The sequence below is a fragment of the Eptesicus fuscus genome, chromosome 16 (assembly GCF_027574615.1).
Source record: "Eptesicus fuscus isolate TK198812 chromosome 16, DD_ASM_mEF_20220401, whole genome shotgun sequence".
NCBI lineage: Eukaryota > Metazoa > Chordata > Mammalia > Chiroptera > Vespertilionidae > Eptesicus > Eptesicus fuscus.
The window spans coordinates 22,939,042-22,951,603 of NC_072488.1; the positions used below are offsets into that span (position 1 = coordinate 22,939,042).

General features: G+C 43.0%; 1 long non-coding RNA gene across 2 annotated transcripts in view; it reads left to right on the plus strand.

The window, feature by feature from the left end:
- Positions 1-319: 319 nt before the first annotated feature.
- LOC114230273 (uncharacterized) overlaps positions 320-12,562 on the plus strand; it is a 42,959-nt gene continuing 30,716 nt past the window's right edge. Inside the window, exons 1-2 of one of the 2 annotated variants that reach the window (XR_008558596.1) lie at positions 320-404; positions 3,938-4,040. This is a non-coding gene — a long non-coding RNA (uncharacterized LOC114230273). Of the gene's footprint in view, positions 405-3,931; positions 4,041-12,562 lie in introns of both variants that reach the window. The other variant, XR_003616149.2, reaches the window with a different exon arrangement.

A 12,562-nucleotide genomic window follows, 5' to 3' on the forward strand; every position in this document is an offset into this window, starting at 1 on the left:
TTTGAAAATCACAGTGTTTAACTTGTTAGCAGTTTAATTCACTTTTTAAAAGATTAACCTGACCAATTATTCATCAGATTTCACCATCTTTGTCAGCTTCAATAAGGATCCTTTGTTACAATGATTAAAGTGTTTTAATTGTAGCTTCTCTCAGAGCAATAATTCGATCGCACAGTATTTGACGAAACTATGGAAATCATGGAAATGCTTTGACAGCTGAGCTATTCTTGGGAAATGAAAGTAAAGGAATATATGTAACTAACAAAAAGTGTTTTATAGCATATGATTAATATAGATTTTCCTTCTCTGACAGACCTTACTCTATTGCAGTTCGTGAAACTACTTACCATGCATGTCAACTTGTCATCCAGAAACTCTCAGGAGGTAGAGATCATTTAACACAGGTGACTGGACTTTTTGGAGTTTGTGACCTCAAACATGCTAATCATTGTAATAATTACGGTAAATATACCTAAGTCACAGGAAAAGTTAATCAAATTAGCCAGTGTCTATAAATAATCATCCAATTAAGACACTGGATTCTGTATTGACCACTCTGTTTCCTACCCAATGCTTCATCTTCACTCATCATCTTCACTCATTTACAACATCAAAAAGGTGTCTGTAGAACTGCTAAATAATGAATTGTATGTGGCCAATACTAATTTCTAACTTAAAATGTGTTTTAATGTTATTATTATTTTCAGAGTGGAAAAGGGAGGGAGAGAAAGATAGAAACATCAATGATAAGACAATAGCATTGATCGGTTTCCTCCTGCATGCCCCACACTGGGATCAAGCCTCCAACCCAGGCAAATGACCAGATGGGGAATCAAACTGTGGCCTCCTGGTTCATAGATCAACGTTCAACCACTGAGCCACACCAGCCGGTCAATGTTATTATTTTTTAAAGCACAATGGTTCTAAGCACTTTCAAGCCAGACAGATCTGGAATTGATTCTTGGCTTTATAAGCCAGGTAACCTTGGGAGAAATTAGCAGTACTTAGCCTCCCTGAGCCTCAGTCTCCTTATCTCTAAAGTAGGTATAATAATACTACCTCATAGTAAGGATTAAAATGAGGCATCACATGTAAGACCTACCACAGTGCCTAGACTAAGTAAACATAATAATTATTTCTGAAAAAGCTATGGGCCTTTATAGTTTAAGAAAATCATATGTATGTACCGTATTTTCCGGCATATAAGACGACTGGGCATATAAGACGACCCCCAACTTTTCCAGTTAAAATATAGAGTTTGGGATATACCTGCCCTATAAGATGACACCCGGCGTATAAGACGACCCCTGACTTTTGAGATTTTCCTGGGTTAAAAGGTCGTCTTATATGCCGGAAAATACGGTAAGTATTTCTGTTTCTCATAGTAACTCTGATACAAGTAGGCAAGGTGTGCTGCTGTTATGGTTGTTGTTTTTCACAGAAGAGAAAACTAAGCACAGAGGGGTGTGGTAATCTTGGTAAACATGTCATAATGTTCATCAACTAACTACTTAATCAAGCACAAAGGGTGCTTTAAAACCTACAGATGCTTATTCCCATTCCAGTGGGTTTTTTTGTGTTTTTACTGCAACCTTAGAGGCACCAAGGGCTTTGAATGAGTACAGTAATTAGTCGAGGATAGAATAACTAATTCATTATTTGTTGACAAATATTAGCCCCACTGTTGGAATAAATACATCATTAGTAGCTAAGAGCCAGGCATTACCTGATTTAATTCATAGAGCAAGCCTAGGAGGTAAATATCACTATTACTGTCCTTTCAATAGCTGAGGACACTGTGGCTTAGAGATATTATGTAGCTTGTTTGGGAAATTGAAACCCAGGTCTGTCCAACTCCAGTGTCTGTGTTTTAACATACATATTCTGCCTCCTACCAATCCCACTTTACAAAATGTTGTTCTAAAAAGGGAGTGCTTTGAGACCTATGAGGCCGATAAGATAACCAATTACCATGCTTTAAATTACTGTCCTAGTGGTTCAGGCCCCATGACTCAAAAATTTCTTAACTTCTGAACCAGAGGTTAGCATAATGTTGTTTTTTCACTTAGGGAACAGCATCAGCTATGAAAAAGGTTTATATGGTCAAATATTTGAAAGTAAATTCTCCCTTGGATATTCATAATACACATTTAATTTAGAAAATACCATATTTTAAAAAGGTTAATTATGTTAAACCTGATTCATAAGCTTATTTGACCACAGAACCCTTTTTTTGTTTTTTTGTTTTTGTTAAAATCAGTAAGAAACTCTGGGAACCCATTTAGGTTCATTTAAATAATAATTGTGGCCAAATTTATGAAGCACTTAGTATATCACAGACACTGACCTCAGAACTTCCCATATATTAACTTATGCTATAACTAGAGGCCCGGTGCACAAAATTCGTGCATGGGGGTGGGGGGGTGTCCCTCAGCCCAGCCTGCACCGTCTCCAATCTGGAACCCCTGAAGGGATGCCCGACTGCCCGTTTAGGCCCGATCCCACTGGGATCGGGCCTAAATGGGCAGTCGGGCATCCCTCTCACAATCCAGGACTGCTGTCTCCCAACCGCTCACCTGCCTACCTGCCTGATTGCCCCTAACTGCTTTTGCCTGCCCAGCCTGATCACTCCCTAACCACTCCCCTGCCAGCCTGATTGACACCTAACTGCTCCCCTGCCAGCCCAGTTGCCCCTAACTGTCCTCCCCTGCAGGCCTGGTCTCCCCTAACTGCCCTCCCCTGCTGGCCCAGTCACCCCTAACTGCCCTCCCTTGCCAGCGTGGTCGCCCCTAACTGCCCTCCCCTGCAGACCTGGTCCCGCCGCCAACTGCCCTCCCCTGTAGGCTTTGTCCCTCCCAACTGCCCTCCCCTGCAGGCCTGGTCGCTCCCAACTGCCCTCCCCCGCAGGCCTGGTCACTCTCAACTGCCCTCCCCTGCTGGCCTGGTCACTCCTAACTGCCCTCCCCTGCAGGCCTGGGTCCCCCCAACTGCCCTTCCCTGCAGGCCTGGATCCCCCCAACTGGCCTCCCCTGCAGGCCTGGGTCCCCTCCAACTGCCCCCCCTTGCAGGCCTGGTCCCTCCCAACTGCCCCCCCTTGCAGGCCTGGTCCCTCCCAACTGCCCTCCCCTGCTGGCATGATCACCCACAACTGCCCTCCCCTCCTGGCCATCTTGTGGTGGCCATCTTGTGTCCACATGGGGGCAGCCATCTTTGACCACATGGGGGTGGCCATCTTGTGTGTTGGAGTGATGGTCAATTTGCATATTACCCTTTTATTAGATAGGATACTCCTATGAGAAAAGTGTTTTCAGAATAATCTTATGAAGTAAATGTTTTTCCTAAACAACTTTCCCCAAATCACAAACTACTGACTGGCAGAACCAGGACCTGAATTTAGGTGTCTCTATCCAGAACCTGTGCTCTCACAGCTGCCATGGAAGAGCTGATTCAGCATGTCATACTCAAAGTTAGATCAGATTATTTTCTAAATTAAATATGCAATAAGCATGCTATAGCAAATTTCCATTCTTATTAAATTCATCCCACCGAGGGGAAATAACTGGCAAAACCACCTCCCTGAGTCAGACACTCAACACAATCAAATTTGTTTATCTGATATTAATAACTATATTTTCCCCTAGAATTCTGTTTAATTCTTAAAATATTTGATCCAGTTATAGACATATACTTATATGTTGTATCAGACACAGAAGTAACATCCTCTTATCACCCATCTCTTCCCAGGTAATAATCACTTCAGTTTTCCTTCAGGACTAATGCACCAAGATCAGATAGATAACAGTTCTCACTGAGAAAGTTGGTTGATCACCCATCTGAAATAGGAAAGATGTTATTTATCCCAATAAGGCAAAGGCACAGAATTTTTTCCCTCTTCATTGCTTTTTATCCGCCCCCCCTGCCCCTTTTTCAGTTTTAGGTGGAGCAGTGGCTTGTGGAGTGGCAAAGTTTGGGACTCACTCACTTAACTGAAGATACCCCAGCCTAGAAGAAGGACCAGTAGAAAAAGCAATGCCTCAAAGGTACAAAAAGCCCAAAGAAAGCTTCCAAGTACTGTTATTGCCTTCTTTTTCTTTTGATCCTTTCTCCCCATAGAGCAGCTGTTTTTTAAAGCATATTTTTCCAAGTTGTTACATTAACAAATTTGCACTGATTTCTTTATCTAAAGACCACCTTGTCGGTGGATGGTGAACTTTTCCTTCATGCCAGACCTGCTACACTGTCTAATGTCACAAGTGTCTGCTCACATTAGCTCCCGGAGACTGGAGAAGATCCCGCATGGGGCTTTTCCAGCAAGTTGATTTGACATATTGAGTCTCCATGCTAGCTCATGGCACTTAGTTAGTCAGCCTTCCTCGGGGAGGAGAATTTAGAGTGCACCATATTCAGTTTCCAAATCAACTGCTGTCCCCCCAGGAAGCCATGTGTTGCATTATTAAAAGAGATGCCTTCAACCATAGCACCATATTTAAACATTCATCCCCATAAAAAATAAAAAGTGGAGGGGAGGGGACAACACAACAGGGCTCTACACCCTTCACTGTGTTAACTCTTTCTCCTCATATTTCAGCTCTCCCTCAATGAACAGTCCTATAATTTGGTGAGCATAAACACTTGCTATTTTGTGAATTTTACCTTTATTTAAAAAGGGGTGCTTTTGCATTTACTTGGAATGGCTATTAAACATTCCCCTAAATTGTAAGATCTTGGGGCTGAGACTAGCATCTTCTTAATCTCTTCATTTTGCTGAGCTCTTAATTACAAAGTTAAATCCAAAAATCTAGCCATCAGAAATAGCAATGGCTTATCTGTTACCTACCTGTCCCAGGAGTTCAAAGGAAATGCAAGAATTGGTTCTGAGTTGAAAATTAACATCTCAAACTCATACTTTAATAATTATAATTTTAGATATTTTTAATTTTAAAATGTATGTCTGGTTTACCTTTAGCTTTCCAAAGGAGAAATTGACAAGAATGCTGGAGAAAAAGAGGGATCCTTTTTAAAGCTTTATGTTGATATAAATATGAAAATGGATTAAACTCTGCTTCCAATTTCCAAACATGTGTACTTCAATGAATATTAAATAGAGCCCCTCTCATCATCATGACTTATTTACTCACCAGAGTTTTATCAAAAAGGGTCTGGAATTGCTTATGGAGCGTGAAAGTCTCCTGTAATTGAGTTTAGAGTGGTCAATCCACTAAACAGGCCATGGCCCCAGAGACACCCCTGAAACCCACCTGTCAGCTGGTGTTAGATCACAGCTCAAACAAGGCATGGTGCCTGCTCCTGCTAAACACTGGCCCAAAACAAAAAGAGAAGTTGTTCCCCAGGGGATGAGGAAGGGCTGGGGGCAAATCATGGGGGTTGGGACGGCAGGCGAAAATCTCTCATCTAACAGCTGCCCGATGTCAACTGGTATCATGATCTGAAACTCAGCTTGGGTGGGGAACTGGCGAGGGCCTCACTTGGTAAGGTGTCATTTCTTTATTCTACATCCGTTCGGTAGTAGCGTAATGGAGTGGACAAGAAGCTTTTTCATCACGGTTGAGCCACAGAAATCAAAGCCCAGAGTTTCAGTGAGGATAAAGATACAACAGGCAGGAAGGTCCACATCTGAAAATGGAGGGAAGTGTCCAAATAAGACATGCTGGATCAGCCAGAGATGAGAGTAGGAACATTTTATGCTAAGGAACCATCATTCATCTAATAAACATATATTAATTGTTTACTAGTGCTGATTACTATATCAGTTGCTGACTTTATATAGATAAGACACAGTTCTTGCTCTGAAGGAACTTAAAGTGATGTAGTTGGGGAAACACACAGATACGTCAACTATTACAATAAAGTGTGTCAAGGAGCAAAAATATGTGCTTAAAACAATAAGTTAGGAAGACTTCTTGGAGAAAGTGACCGTTAAACTGTTTTGTTTTTTTAATAGAATGAGTAGGATGTAGCCAGGCAAAGGAGAAGAGTAGGATGTGTGTGGGGTTGCTGGTATTAATAAGAATAGAGATACACCATCAAAAGGGATGGTGTGGTACTCTTTTGGGCTCCCAGAGCTTGATGTGGCTGGGCCATGTGTGATGGGTTAGAGCAGGGGAGGGGAACATCTGGCCCACAGGCCGAATAAGGCCTGCAAAATCATTTGGTCTGGCCCTGCCAAAGCATTAGGGTGAGTTAATTATAGAGTGAGTTAATTAAACGTTTGACCGAATATAGCAGGCCAATTTTTAAGTTGATAATTTTGTATAGCCTGAGAATGATGTTATAAATATCCAACTGGTCCTTGGGTTAGAGCCTGAGAGGAATGGGACTATAGATAGAGAGAAATCTAATGACCAAGGGCTTTATCAACTAAAATCAGTTTCAAATTTATCCTGAAAGCCATGGGGAACTGAGGAAGGATTTTAAGCGGAGAAGTCCTGTGGTCAGGTTTGCCTTTTAGAAAGACCACTTTACCTGTTGTGCATGAATTAGAAGGGATGAGGCTGAAACAGGAAGGCCAAATGGAAGCCAATTAAAGGAGCTTTTAAGAAAGAGAGGGCAGCCAAAACCGGTTTGGCTCAGTGGATAGAGCATCGGCCTGCGGACTGAAAGGTCCCAGGTTAGATTCCGGTCAAGGGCATGTACATTAGTTGCGGGCACATCCCCGGTGGGGGATGTGCAGGAGGCAGCTGGTCGATGTTCTTCTCTCATCGATGTTTCTAGCTCTCTATCCCTCTCCCTTCCTCTCTGTAAAAAATCAATAAAAATATGTTAAAAAAAAAAAAAAAAGAAAGAGAGGGCAATGGCTCGAAGTAGGAAAGTCACATGGAGATAGAGAAGGAGGACAGAATGAGAAATATAGAAAAGAATCAGCAAGACTTGGAATGCAATCAAAAATGGAAAAAGAGGAAGGAATTCAGGATGGCTTGAAGTCTTCTGGCTTGGGTGTAGGGTTGCTAGGTTTAGCAAATAAAAATACATTCAATATTTGTTCTGAGCATTGTCTGTGTTCTGTATTGTCTGATTGCTTTCTTGTAGAGTAAGGGAATGTGTTCCTCTACCCTCTATCTTTCCTGTAAACTGGTAGTTATCTTTAGAGCCTTGCTTAGAGTCAATCAGTATGTTTAGGCACCAATATTTCATAGTGGCGCTGTTATTATCAGGCATATACTGTCTGATTGTTTCACTTTTAATGATGCCAAGATTGATCAGTGGGTAGTGTCACCCACAAAGTTCCCTGTTAACCTTTTCGGTTGCTTCCCATATGTACCTCAACTGAGGATCAATAAAGCAAACTAGGTATGTGCCCTGATCGAATCCACGACCTTTTGGTATATGGGACAATGCTCCAACTAAGTGAGCCATCTGGCCAGGGCTAAAAAAATTCTTTTATTCCTTCTCTATTTATTAGCTGGAACTCCTCCAGCTCCAGAATACTGTTGATCAAGGGAATAATGGAGTTGCCAAGCAATCAGGCCAAGTGAGGGTTGGCCTGGCCTTGTTCCATATTTAAAAAGATTAGTTCAGACTTGTTCCAACTGAAGTGACCCTTTGTGCTCAGATAATATTGAAGTCAGCAAATATCCTATGAGATGGGGGAGTGGAGGGGGGGGGGGGGAAGGAGTGTCTCCCTTTTGCTCCAAGATAAAGGAGTTCTTTTTTAGTTTTAGGAGAGGCCTTTTTCAGGGCACACGGAGCTCAGGGCTGCTGAGCACCTGAGGCCTGACCTCCAGGGGACTGGCTTTGCTGGTGTGGGGAGGCCTCTCTTGAGCCTCTCCCACCTCAGTCAGGCTTGGTCTGAGGCTTTGGCTCTCCTGTTTCTCTCCAGGGAAGCAATGGCCATTCAACCATGAACCCAAAGGATCAAATATCTGAGCCTCTGATTCTGTGACCTCCTGGCCCCTCCCTCTGAGTCCTCAGATGGAAGGCCCTTTGCTACCCTGGTGTGAGCACTAGACTCCACACCTTCTTTGAGAAACAAGAGAGCTGATCTCCTGCCTCGTGTTCCTCCTAAATATGAAGTCTCTTCAGAAAGCCTCATGACAGTCTCCTAGACAGGGCGTAGTTTCTGGGTTTAATACTCAGCTCTGAGACCCCAGGACTGAGTGGAGACTGGGCTCCATCAGGTTGTATGGACAACTCCCTACTCAGCAGCAGAATAAATCAAACAGGCCATTCTCCCTTTCTTACAAAAGACAGGCCTGCATGGAAAAAGCAGCACCAACATTCATTTCTTGGAGGAGATATATTTTAAATTCTTCTAAAAATGTACTTTAGTAGGATTCCATGGTATACATTATTGTCTTTAAAATAATGAGACTTTTAATCCCCTCAAGGGACTAATTGAAAAAAATATTTTGTTTTTCAAAATAGTTGCCTGCCTTTAAGATGGAAATCTGTGTTATTTGTCTTCCCACCAGTATCCATTTAGCTTAGAATGACTTTTAGCTGTTTCTAGAAAATCAAATCCACTCTGAAAGCACAGTGGTTTTCCCTCACGGAGGGTGGTGGGAGAATTTGCCACAGGCTGAGCACAGCTGGCAGGACAAGGGAAGCTGCTTGCCCCTGCACCTCTCCCCCTTAGACACTGGGTGGCAGACTTACCTTCCAGATGGAGGCATCTGGTGCCTTCGATCTAGAGGGAAGCGACTGGCTCTGGCATCCTTTCCTTTGCTTCTAGCTGCCACACACTCTCAAGCAGATCCCAGGAGCATCTGGTGGGCTCCCAGGGAGAGTGTAACTGAGCTTTGGTGGAGAGAGGGGGTGGCGAGGGGAAGAGGTGTCTGGTTTGGACCGCCTGCCTGGCTGGCTGCAGCTGCAGTGGCATCAGGCCAGCGCCTACTGGATCCCAAACTTCATGGTTTATGGCTACAGTGACTCCACTGTGTGCCAGCCACGCCTCCTCTCCCCTCCCTGCCCCAGGTGCGGGGCTTAGAAATGTCTCCAGCTTCCCTGGGCCAACTCAAGGTGCATGGTCTTTCAGATGTCCCAAACCTGGGGAGGTTATGCTTTATGCAAGCTTCCATCAGATAAGGGGTCTTGCCCTGAGGGTGGGCACGGCTAACTGCCAGCAAGGAAATGCACAAGCCTATACTACCATCTGGGGATTCATTAACATTCAAGGAAGTGGGAAATAAATTCATGGAGACAGACCTCCTCCCATCCCACGCAGGGTTTAGATATCAGGATGCATAAGTCCTCTTTGGGGGCAAGAAACTTCACTGGTTTACTTCTGGATCCCTGGTGTCTGGCACATAGTGAGGACTTAGTGAATGTTTGCTAAATGGATTCATGTTGATTCATTAATTAATGTTAAAAATCATTTAGTTTAACCTCTTAGTTCTAGAAATGGTTCTCACTGGATGGGAATGTATGTTTTCTAGGATGCCTGCCTTCTTTCTTCCTTCTTCCTCACTTCCAGTTGATTCCACCCCAGCATCTCAATTTGGGATATGCCTGAACCTGTCTTACATCCAGCTGAAATCTCCCACACTGCAATTTGAGACAGTTCTTTTTGTGTGCGACCTCAGTGCAAGTTGATGATTGGATTGGGTACTAATATCATTATGGGCTGAATTGTGTCCCTCCAAAATCCCTATGTTGAAGGCCTAACCCCCAAGTTCCTCAGATTTGGAGACAGGGCCTTTGAGGTGATTAAGGTAAAATGAGGCTGTTAGGGTGGGCCCTTATCCGATGTGATGGTGTCCTCATAAGAAGAGGATACTTAGAACACAGACCCCAGAGTTCATGCAGTGGGAGGACTATGTGAAGAGACAGCAGGAAGGTGGCCATCTGCAAGCCAAGGAGAGAGGAAAGCAACTCTGTTGGCACATTGACCTTGGACTCCCAGGCACCAGAACTGTGAGAAAACACATTTCTGTTGTTGAAGCCATCCAGGCTGTGGTATTTTGTTATGGCAGTTCTAGCAAACAAATACAAAATGATAGGATACATGATTATATAACACACATGATATGACGCACAATGTTTTGCCTCTTTTGTTGGCCTGTCCAGTGTCTAAAGGGCTATAACCTAACTGATGTGATGGTGGTTGAGTTTTCCACCCCTCCTCTGGCCCCCGGCTCTTGCTCAGTAGGCTGTTGGGGATGAGAGCAAGACCTCCTAAGAAAGGACAGGTGTTGCTGAAATCTGTTTGGCTCAGTGGATACAGCGTCGGCCTGTGGACTGAAAGGTCCCAGGTTTGATTCCGGTCAAGGGCATGTACCTTGTTTGCGGGCACATCCCCAGTGGGGGGTGTGCAGGGGGCAGCTGATCGATGTTTCTCTCTCATCGATATTTCTAACTCTCTATCCCTCTTCCTTCCTCTCTGTAAAAATCAATAAAATATATTTAAAAAAAAAAAAGAAAGGACAGGTGTTCACACCTTTAGTCACGGCATGGGCTGCCCTCCAAAGTCCTTTTTAGAAAAACAGGCTCAAATATGACAAAGGAGAGAGGGCTCCCCAGCACCACAAAAGCCAAGCTCCCCAAAGAGGTCAGCACGGCTTAAGTGTCCCAAAGGTCGACACATCAAGATAAATCAGCTTGTCAGAGAGAGGAAGCAGCAAAAGAGGCTGCTTGTTGGAGATTAGATTAGACCAGAGAAGATTTCATAAAGGCAACACAACCTGGGGGTTGGGGACATGGGAGGGGAAGAGGAGGGAAAGTACTGGCTGGGGAAGTATCAAAGAGAAGCTGAAACTCTGGAGCCAGAATCAGCTCAGTGAACACAGAAAAGGATTCAGTAGCAGTAAAGGCAGGGCCATTGTTGGGGAAGAAACTCCAAGTATTTGTACTCTACCAGTCTCTAATTCTACCCATGTAAGCTCCCTGAAGCAGGGCTGCTGCATATGGTTGTGTAGGTTGTACATTGTACAACGGTAGGAGGCACCATTCACAACCATTGTGCAACTCTAACTGGCAGCTCTCTGTGAAGCCAGAGACCACAGGGAACCCAGAAGCCATTTCAAAAAGACTTGTTGCCTTAACTGGAGTCACTAACCTTTTCACAAACATTGGCGTGAGAGTGAGAGTATTCCAACCATACTAGGATAGCCGATGAAAGATGAGTGGTATTTCCTCCCAGGTATTTCCCTACTAGAGATGACCTTCAAGAAAATTACAAAGCCAATGGTTCTTAAGGTCTCACACTAAAATGGATATTTTTATTTATTTTTCCTTCACGTTACATAGAAGCAGCTTAACCAGTATAATACACTGACAGGCAGTGCTGTGTATTTACATCCCAAAGTGTAAGTTACAGGTTTAATTTTAGCCTAATGTGATTTGAAATGGAAAACCATAGTTGCAAATAGCCCTGAAGGTAATTAAACCCCAATGAGGGTTAGTAATAATGGAGACATGACAGATCCCCTTGCAATAGATTATTCCACACAATAGGCTAGTGAAATTATGGACCTGACACACAATATATTTCATGAAAACTGAAAATGTATTTAACATCTCTGCAGCTGCTATGGCAGATATTTTTTTTCCCCTATAGAGAAGAACATTACATTTTTAATTACTAAGTTGCTAGGGAAAATTGTGATTTGCCATTATTATTTACTGGGGAATATATGGCTCTTCTGAAAAACATCTCCCTTCCTTCATGGGTTTACAAGATAAATTTGGAAGGAAGAGTGGTCTATTGGCCATAATGTTGAGCAGGAGCAAGGTTGATGTGGTCAGAGCCACAGGACTGGGCTTATTTATACGAAAGAGTCATCCTGATTTTCAGAGAAACTTGGAAGGGAATTTCTGTAATCATTGAGTGCTCAAGAGGGCACTTCATTTTGGTAAACCCTGAAGCAGTCCTTGTATCTGGATGAGAGGAAGAAGGGAAGAGCGAGTGTGGGCAAGTGTGTTTTAAAGATAGTATTTTTTTCCCCATAAAAATTCCTTTTTTTATTCCACTATTCTACGCCATTGATCTGTTTTCCTTTATTGCAAAACTTCTCAAAAGTTGACTATTCTCTCTTGAAACTACTCCAATTCAGACTTTTACCTCCACTGCTTCATGAAACCAGACTTGACAAGGTCACCAAAGGCCTCCAAATAGCTAAATGTATTGGTCAGTTTATAGTCCTCATCTTACTATACCCATTAGATATATTTGACAGTGGTTGATCATGCTTTTCTCCTTGAAATACTTTCAGGACTTCACCTCTTCTGGTGTCTTACTACTTGTCCTTCTCAGTCTTGACATCTCTGCTTGGATGCCTATTAGGTACCTTAAATATGTCCCAAACTAAACTCTTAATATCCACCATCCAGATGTGTTCTTTCTGCATATCAGTAAATGCTTAGGTCAGCGATTTCCAACCTTTTTTCATCAGAGGGCACATATAAACTAATTACCAAAATTCTAGGCACACCAAAAAATGTATATTTTTTGCTGCTCTGACAAAGAAAAAAATGTAGGTATAATTTTGATTCATTCATACCAGACAGCTGTTGTTGTGTTAGCTGTTGTCATTTTTCCATTTGACAATCTAAGGGAAAAGAGAACAGTGCCCCTGACTAAATAGTCAGGTATTTCATGTTTTTAAAA